The sequence below is a fragment of the Thalia democratica genome, unplaced genomic scaffold (genome assembly GCF_965202585.1).
Source record: "Thalia democratica unplaced genomic scaffold, ktThaDemo2.hap1.1 HAP1_SCAFFOLD_491, whole genome shotgun sequence".
Lineage (NCBI taxonomy): Eukaryota > Metazoa > Chordata > Thaliacea > Salpida > Salpidae > Thalia > Thalia democratica.
Genome location: NW_028139534.1, coordinates 1,470 through 11,877, shown reverse-complemented (window position 1 = coordinate 11,877; position 10,408 = coordinate 1,470).

The window sequence follows — 10,408 nt, the reverse complement described above, 5'->3', positions numbered from 1 at the left end:
GATAAAACGCGACAATTTTATAATTAAGTAGTAAGAGCAGAAAAAGAGAATAAATGTAAACTTTTATTATGTACGTGGGCGGCAATATATTATTTATATCAGGTGCGGATGACAACAACCCTATTTCTTTTTGAAATTACTCAATAATAGAAAATACTAAAGCTTATTAAGTTCTTTGGAATTGGAATTTTATTTGATATATAACTAGATTTTTTTAAACAACAAGAAAAGAATATTTTCTAAATGATGTATTACTACACATTTGTTATGATATCAGCATCTATTTTTGCTAAAATTTTTAATTGAAATTAAGTAGCTGAAGTTTTTTCACTGCTTTTAATCTACAACTTATCTTTAACGATTTAATTCTTAAAGATTTAACTAAATGGATATATATTTAGTCTTTAAATTATTTACTTGTAAACTAAAGTAGATTTTTTTGTTGTTTCAAGCTGGTAAAGATTATATCCAGTAAATTGTTTAAAAATGAGCTAGAAAGACTTCTAAAACTTGTTTTAACAAAGTATTAGTAAAGCAAGACTTTTTATATTTGAAATTAAAAGCGAAAATTGACGTTACATGTTACTTTTAATCTCTTAGGTATTTTACTCTTTTATTTACTTTATATTTTTTACTAAAACACCTTAGTTAAACTACTACAGGGATCGGCAAACTGCAGCTTGCGATGTACTTTTAGGTACAAACAACTTTTTTTTAAAAAACAGTAAAGTGTTTTTATGTAAGTGAAATATGTTAAATAATAATGTAATTTATTCATTAAAGGTAAAAATGCCTTTAATATATAATGATAATAATTAATAGTGCTTTATTATCGCATGCATATTTTATCAAGTTTTTGGCCTTAAATAGTATATTTCTTAGATTACTACAACTTTTTTTTAATAACTTTGGCCCGCGGAAAAATTTTCCTAAAGATATTGACACACAACTTGTAAAAGGCCGTCGACCTATGCAACACACTATTGGATATATTTAACAAGTAAAACTGACTTCAGGGTAAAAAAAATACCTGAACATAATCTGTCAAGACATTAAATTATATCCTTATTTATGACTCACTGACCGAAAGTTTTTTCGTTCAAAAGGTCCTTAGACTGAACTTTCTAAGCGCTTTTTTGTCAATTAATCAACGATAGATAAGTAAAAGCATGCATAATTAAGCTGTTCAAAGTCTTGTTTTTAAAACTTTTCTTTAACCAAATCTAATATTAATTTTATATCTAACTTACGATGATCAAAAGAAAACCGATGTTTTTATTTTAATCTAAGTTTAACTTCAGTATCAGATAACTTCGTTTGATTTATATTTTGTAAATAAAGATTTATAACTTTAATTTCAAAGGAATTTTAGAAAGTTTGAAGCGTAAATTTGTGTAACATATATATTTTATACTTTAGTAAGTACATAAATAAAATTTGCTTTAACTAAGCAGATTTCTAGAACATCATAACTATGCTGCATACATATAGCTGCCAAAATTGGGTAGGTGTCAGAAAAGCACAGCGTCACTTTAGCACGTGGGTGACACTTTAGCACGGGGTGACACTTTAGCACGGGGTGACACTTAAGCACGGGGTGACACTTTAGCACGGAGTGACACTTTAGCATCGGTGTGACACTTAAGCACGGGGTGACACTTTAGCACGGAGTGACACTTTAGCACGGGGTGACACTTTAGCACGGGTTGACACTTTAGCATGGCGTCACTTTAGCACGAAGTGTCACTTTAGCACGGGGTGACACTTTAGCACGGAGTCACTTTAGCACGAAGTGTCACTTTAGCACGGGATGACACTTTAGCACGGCGTCACTTTAGCACGGAGTGTTACTTTAGCACGGAGTGTAACTTTAGCACGGCTTCACTTTAGCACGGGTTGACACTTTAACACGGAGTGTAACTTTATCACTGATTGATTCTCTTGCACAAAATGATTCTTAAGCACGGAGTGACACTTAAGCGCCATCGATAGTTTTAAGTAATTTAATGAAATACGTGTAAAATTTGTATTTAATATAACGTTTAAAATTTTATTTATATAACAAGCATGCTGTTGATTATGCAATTTAGGCACTTTAAAGTGTGATTTCAAGAAAGAGTGTGTCTTCCAAAATTATTTTTAATAAAAATACTATCTAAGTAAGGAGTAAACTGTAAGTCAAAGTTTGGCAGTTTTTCGAATTATATTTAGAAAAATCATTTGTAGGTAGCAAAACGTTAGAAAACATCTTTAGTGGCCTGTATTTTTTAAGAAAAACTATACTTATTAACAAAAATAAGTACTGAAAAACAAGAAGTTGGTAAATTAAATGGTAACTAGTTTTAAAAATCTATAATTAATCAAATGTTCTCATGTTAATTAAATTTGTTATGAGCTCATTTTAGCTGTGCTTTTGCACAGTTAACTTGACGCCATTATTATGTTGCTCAGTTGTTCAAGACTTTAGTTTAAACGAAAATTTTGTGTTCTGTTTCTTTGATTCGGTAGATCGATTAGTTGGCATTCATGTTGTTTAGTTTTTTATCGTCTTTATGTTTCGCAGTTTATTAATTGTAAATACACCATTTCCTTGACTCGATTTTATTACAACTAGTCTAAATTTAAATAATTAACTGTTTTCTAAATCCTTTTAAATAAACAATAGTTCGTTTAGCACCTATAAAATATTAAGATAATAGTAAAAGTTTGATTCGGATTTAATACATCGACTTTATTAACATGTCAACTTAATTTAAAAGTAACTTAAGAAACTATCTACGACCTATCTTATAATAACGCGTTAAGTCAGTTAAACGCTAAATCCGCATATATAAAAGTAACAATATCGGCAGATGGTAAAATGCAAACATGAGTACAAACACTTTTGAAACAATCGGCTTAAAATAATCAAGTTAAAATTTTACTGATCAAACTTCAAATTATGCTATTTCTTAAAACTTAAAAGAATATATAACCTAAATAGACAGAGAAAATTGTAAAATAGTTCTATTTACTTTTGTTGCAGTCTATATATAAATCTTACACATTTACACATTTATTTAACGTATTTACTAATATACTAGTATTTATTAATATTTATACTTTACTCACTGAAGTTAAATTAAGCTATAATCTTATTAAATAACGTTATAAAAAACCTTGAGCTCGTATATGTTGCTAGGTTTAAACAAGTAGTTTAACGTTTAAAATATGATAGTAAATATTTAAATACGTTAGTTTAAAATATCTTAATAAAATGATTTGATAGAATTCTTAAAATTACTTTTATATTGTTATTATTAAGTTGAGGTTTGCCATAGAGTAACTAGTGTAATTTAATATTAAATACGAAGTTTTAGTTAAAGCTTTAATTTGAAACATATTAAAAGCTTGTAGTATTATGTTGCATAGTTTGTTTTTATATTTTCCAACATAACATATAAGCATAAACAAATGTGTCATTCCATGCTTTAGTGAAGCCGTGCGAAAGTGTCACTCCGTGCTAAAGTGTCACCCCGTGCTAAAGTGTCACCCCGTGCTGAAGTGCCACCCCGTGCTAAATTGTCACTCCGTGCTAAAGTGTCACCCGTGCTAAAATGTCACCCGTGCTAAAGTGTCACACCGTGCTAAAGTGTCGCACCGTGCTAAAGTGTCACACCGTGCTAAAGTGTCACCCCGGGCTAAAGTATCACCCCGTGCTAAAGTGTCACACCGTGCTAAAGTGCACCCGTGCTTTTCTGACCCGTTCCCGCCAAAATTTCATTTGTTAACTACTTTTTAAGTCTGATTAAATCAGTTGGCAAAAATTTTTAGTAAGTATACTTTTTATTAAACAAATTTAGCTACAATTAAAATAAAACTCAATAACCTATTTTTAGAAATAAAGTTACTATGAATAGTTAACTTTAATAAATAAATAGTTCTAAATCAAAAGTCTGGTCTGATTTTATTTAATTGTAAACAAAATAATAATAAACATTTTTGATACTTCTCTTCTAAATACTACAAAAAAAATTTAAAATAGTTTTACTGAACAAACTGTTAAAGCTTAAACAGATAATGTTTTATTATATAGTTTTTTTAAATTAATATTTACTAAAAAATTAAACTTTGAAAGATAATAATTTTTCAACAGTGTTTATTCATAGAGATCTGAACGAAACAAGTTCGTTGGGATTTAACATCAAATATTTGCTAAATACTTTATTTTATAAAAACTAACGTCGTTTTTCTCAACTTAATTAACAATGCAGTTATATAGAGTTCTGAAAATATTATTTTGAAGAATAAAAGATTATTTATAGAAGATATGTTAATAGTTTCTATAAATATAAACTTTATATAAACTAATTAAATATTAACAATAACAAACATTTTTTTGTATACAGTATTAATTTACAAACATTAACTGGTATAACTACAGTATGCTACATAGTATGTAGTACATACCAGGGGCGTCGCGTGGGGTGTTGCACTGCCGCAACTGCACCACCTTGAAATTTTGTAAGAAAAAAAAAAGTATCTGTAGCGTTTTCGTTATTTTTTAGAACGAAATCTCTTTTAAAAACTCCAATTTTGAAAACGACCATTTTGCCCACTTCACTGCCGCAAACTCTTAGCTGACTGCCGCAAATGAACTCAAAAAAGCAAAATTTCTTCAAGAATTACCGCAAAATCAATATCTTGCGGTAAGTAAACCTTTGTTGAAAATTCCCTAAAAACAGGGACATGCTTAAGTGTCATCTACAAGCTATTGTAAACATAAAATAAAAACAAAGCTAAGCTACTGCAAAGGATTAAACTTGAGTTTATATACCCACATGGTTTTTTTAAATTTAACAGATCACTTCTATTAAAACTGGACAATAAAAAGAACAAAACTTGTCATGAATCAAATATTTTGAAAAAAAAAAGATAAAAACCTCAAATCACTAAAGTCTAAGAAATTATTTTTTATTTTAATCTGCATACATAAACTTAATTATAAATTGATTATTGTTATCATAAAATTAATAAAATATTTAATTAAATTATATTTAAGTGTAAAGTTTAAGTTCTGAAAAAAAAATAAGAAGTTTATTATTAACTTCTAGTTCACTAGAAAAATAATATAGACTTATATTAAATGAAAACTAGTATTATTGAAACAGTCACATATTTAAATAAAGTAAATAGCCTTAACTTAGAAACTTTGATTACTTAGAGTAGTTTAACATTTTAGGAAAATTTAGTCTACTTTATATGACTTTTGGTTTAATTTTTTCATAAACACAGCAAAAGTTTTAGATAAAATTGTTGAAACATGGTTGCCTTGCCTCATAATCAGGATAACTTAGAAATGTTAAAGACTCAAGATGACCCAAGATAAATTAAAACAGACCAAATTATAAAAATATTCAGGCTGACTAAAGCAGTTTTAGTTTTTTACTCTGAAAATAACAAGCTTATCTAAAATTAAAAAATAAGTGTTTTACCCCTATGGCCACATGAAAACTAACTAACCAATTTTTTACTGCTATAAGGTTACTTATTTATAAATTATTTTTAAAATTCTTTAAAAGTTCAACAGCCTCACCAACTAAACTTAAAAAAATTGAGCTCCTGAGAAAAATACTGTCATCAAAATGAAAAACATATTAAAATTAAATAAAGAAAAGATACCCTTTTAAACTATTGAATTTTAAACCTCCAAAAAAAACATTAAAATTAGAAAAAAAGTAAATAAAAATCTTAATGTTTGTAAAAAAATAAGTGCAAAATAGTGAGGGGTAAGGGGGGGGGGGGGAAGGCTTATAGGCACTTTTTTACATGTTGTTGTTATTTTAACTTTTTCAAAAAGCTAATAGTTACTATTTAATAAACTTGAAATTTCCAATTAAACTTTTAGTTACAACCGGTCAAAGCAGAGAGTACAATGATTTATTATATAAGGAGCAAATCAAAACAGCAAAAGAATACAATTTTACTGAAAACCTATATTCTCCATCATTCTTAAAGCAATTTTTATCAAACTTTTTCATCCTAAGTTTTATAAAATTTGTTTACTTTTGTTGAAGAGAAATTTTAAATTTTTAAGTATCAATATATAATTTTATATATACAAAAAAAACTTTTGTTATAACTTTTTTTTTCTTAGTGTTTCAAATATCTATTTCAGCAATTTGTTTTTTTATAAAAGAAACATCTAAAGATTTTGAGGGCCAACTTATTAAAAAAAAGATATGATTTTAGTGATTTGATTTATTTCTTGTTTGAGTTTATATTATATTAATAAGGATTCCTTTGTACCTCTGACTGTGAGTTACCATATCTCAAAAGTTAATATGATTTTTTTATATTGATAAAAGATGAGTTGTAGTTAAATTAAAACTTTATAAAATAATTTCAGTCAAATAATTCTAAAGTAGATTTTAAGGGCATAAAAGGGGGGGGGGGGGGGGTAAAACATTTTTTTAAGCGCTGTTTTAGTTTGTGCCTCCCATAAGGAACTTTTTATTGCCTTTGACTTTGACCAGCTATATCTAAAAAAATATATTGAATTTTTAAAATCTGTGAAAAGTTATTTTGTTAAATAATTTTTTTTTTTTAATGTTTTATTTTTAAACAAAATTTCCCAAGTTACATTATGTAATTGTTGTAGAAAAAGTTCTTTATTTAAGATAAAAAAAAAAGTTTTAAAGAAGGGGATTTTTTTTTAAATTCTGCACCACCTAAAAAAAATACCACGCGACGCCACTGGTACATACTAATACTGACAGTCAGCAGTTAAAATGTTCTAAAGGAAATAAGACTCTATTGTAGGTAATAAAACGTTTAAAAGAATTTTCAATGGGTGCACGACTATTCAAATTCTGACAATTCAAATTCCGACAACTCAAACTCGACAATTCAAATTCCGACAACTCAAATTCCGACAACTCAAATTCCGACAACTCAAATTCCGAAAACTCAAATTCCGACAACTCAAATTCCGACAACTCAAATTCCGACAACTCAAATTCCGACAATTCTAATTCGGACAATTCAAATTCCGACAACTCAAATACGGACAACTCAAATTCCGACAACTCAAATTCGGACAATTCAAATTCCGACAACTTAAGTTTGGACAGTTCAAATTCCGACAACTCAAGTTCTGACAATTCAAATTCCGACAACTCAAATTCCGACAACTCAAATTCCGACAATTCAATTTCGGACAGTTTAAATTCCGACAACTCAAATTCGGACAGTTCAAATTTCGACAACTCAAACTCGACAATTCAAATTCCGACAACTCAAATTCCGACAACTCAAATTCGGACAGTTCAAATTCAGACAATTCAAACTCCGACAACTCAAATTCGGACAATTTAAATTCCGACAACTCAAATTCTAAAAATTCAAACTACGACAACTCAAAATTCGGATAATTCAAACTACGACAATTGAACTTTTTTATTAAGACGACTAAAGTGTACACATAATACTTCAATAAATTTTATAATGAGAATTGAAAAGTTTATCAATTGTTTAATTTTTTTTTAAATACTATAGTTTTTTTTTAATTATGTTTTTAGTTTTCTAAAGATGTATAAATTTTGCTAAATTATAAATAAATTATTAGATATAAACGATTATAAAGATAATATTAAAAATTTTTTGAATATTTCTAGACATAAAATTAAATAATTTTAAACAATATGTGTTATGTTTTTTTGTAAGTATATAAAACATCTTTTTTTTTTACTGTTAATTGAAAGATAAAAAAAAGCGGTCAAAAAGTTTGGTCTAAAGACCTAGGGTACAAAAAAACTTATCGGTTATCGAGTCGTACATTATATACTTATAAGTTTCTTATGAGCAATTACATTTTTTTTTATCATTTAAATATCTGAATATTTAGTTATAAAACAATCAATTAAACGAAATGAAATAAAAGCAAACTAAACGAATATTAATTGACTTTTGTGTTTAAAATGTTCTTGTTCAGTTACATAAGAACTAATAATTTTATATAACTTTAAACTAATGTAAAAAAGGGACCAACTATACTTATAGGAAACATGTGAATAATTGAATGATATATTACAAACTCTATAAAAAAAAGTCAAAATGTAATACGCTAGTAATTTTAACGTTTACTTTTATCAGTATTTTGTGCTTAGAGTTTAATTTTTATTCTATTCAAAAAATTTTTCCTGAAAAGTGAAAACAACTTTAAATTTAAATAGATAAATAAACTATTGTATATTTTTATAATACTTTCAAAGAATTTAATTCAACCATAACTCAATTTAACTATTATAAACGAAAATTTAAAGATAAATACTGTTAAATTTTAGCTTTTAATAAGCAAAATAAATAATAACAATAATAGAATTAACAACATAAGCAAAAACCGATTTGAAAAATAACAATAAGTTTTTATGTAATGATGTAAAGTAAATTTGCTATTTGAAAAGCATAGCTCTATAAATTAATTTGTTTAGATTAGATGTAATTTAAAACAAAAATTAGTCACTTATCACTGTTTTATATAAAGTTAATTTTTTTAATTATATTGAACATCATTAAAACATTACTTAACAAGATATTGCTTAACAAAACCTCTTTTCCAATACATATATAATATAAATAAGAAATAAACTGATTACAAATAATAATTCGATAGTCTAACTAGAATTATGCAATGTAGTCAATTAAAAGACATTGAGGGACCGAGTCACGGTGACAAGACCAAAACCCGAGTTCTGATTGCAAAAACTAAATCGAGTATTACAATACAGTATTTCGATGTCTTATAGCTGAAATTGGTAATATTTTTTACCATATTAACATGATATTTTAATTTCATATGCTAAGAAAATTAGAAAATAACATTTAAATAAGTAACCATATCAACATTTTAAACTTAAAATGTTTGTATTCTTTTAATGACATACAATTTTATAGTCAAACTTTTCTTAAAGTAAACAGTGTATTTAATAATTTTATTTTTTACAAGATTTAATGTTTAAAAACTGTTGGTAATACGTTTTTAGTACTTTTTTATAGTGACTATGCTTATGACGATAACAATTCAATTCAATTGTATAATTAAAAGTATTACTTTCGTTATAAAAAAAATTATGCGAATTAGTATAAGTCGAACAATTACTGTTTGTATTAAAACAATACCACACATACATGATAACTTATTACTTTTTTATTAACACAATTTAAGGGATATTAAATTTTCTCGTTAATTATTTTTAATTTTTAATTAGTTATGTCGATTGATATCGATTAAAAAATCTAGAAAAATTAAAATTGGTAGTTAATTAAAATTAATAAAAATTAAAATTAATAGTTACAATTACTAATTATTTCTAATTGGTAATAATATATCTCCCATGATGCATTCATACAAAAAGTAATAAAAATGTTATACATTATTTGAATTCACCTTAGTAGAAGAATAAAATAAAACAATATTTATTAAACTGGATTGAATTTTAAACTTAAACCTAAATATACTTATAAGAATAGTTGTGTGTGAATTTTTGATATGATGAAAAAGTAAAGTTTATTAAAGCAAATACTAAATTTCTTTAGTGAATCAAGTTGAATATGTGAGGACAGAAAGAGGAAAGCTGAAAGCGTGCTCCAAAGGTTTTTTGTATAATTTCACCTCAAAGAAGAAAAACGATCTAACAGTGTCATTTTATAGATGTGAAGAATATTGGAAAGATTTTAAGTGTCCTGCTAGGGTTAGTATAATAGAGTTAAATTAATAATAATAAGAAATGTAAACTAAAAATTTAATCTTTATTTAAAACTTATTCATTTGAAACAAGGTTGTCCCTTTACCTGGAAAAACCTGCAATTTGAGAAAGTTTAAAAAAACATGGAATTTAAACAATTTTTACATGTCAAGTATAAATATTTAGATTAGACTTAAGAATCTACTATAAAGATAAAAAAATTTGAAGTAGTTTCACAGTATTTTTCAATGTTTTTATACTGTTTACCTTAAACTTCAATTTAAACTAAAAACAGACCCAAAAACAAGTACTTTGAAAAACCTGGAGAAAATTTTCCAAAAGTCGGTGGCAAACCTTTTTGAAATTTTATATTGTTTGTATTTTTAGCTGCCTTATTGTAAATTAAGTTAGTTGAGTAAAAAAAATAATTGTTTAAATTATTTTTATAAAATATAACTCAGATTGTTGTAAGAGATGATAGAGTTGAAGAAATCAAAAATGAACATAATCACAGTCCAAATCACACCAGGATAACTGTACGTTTACTTTTATTTAAAACATTGACATAGCATAAAATAAACATTTGAAGTTTTTTAAGTAGACATTAGGTGAAATCTAGTTAATCTTCAATATTTGTAAACTATAAGTTTATACTTTAATTTTTATTAACACTAAAAAGCATA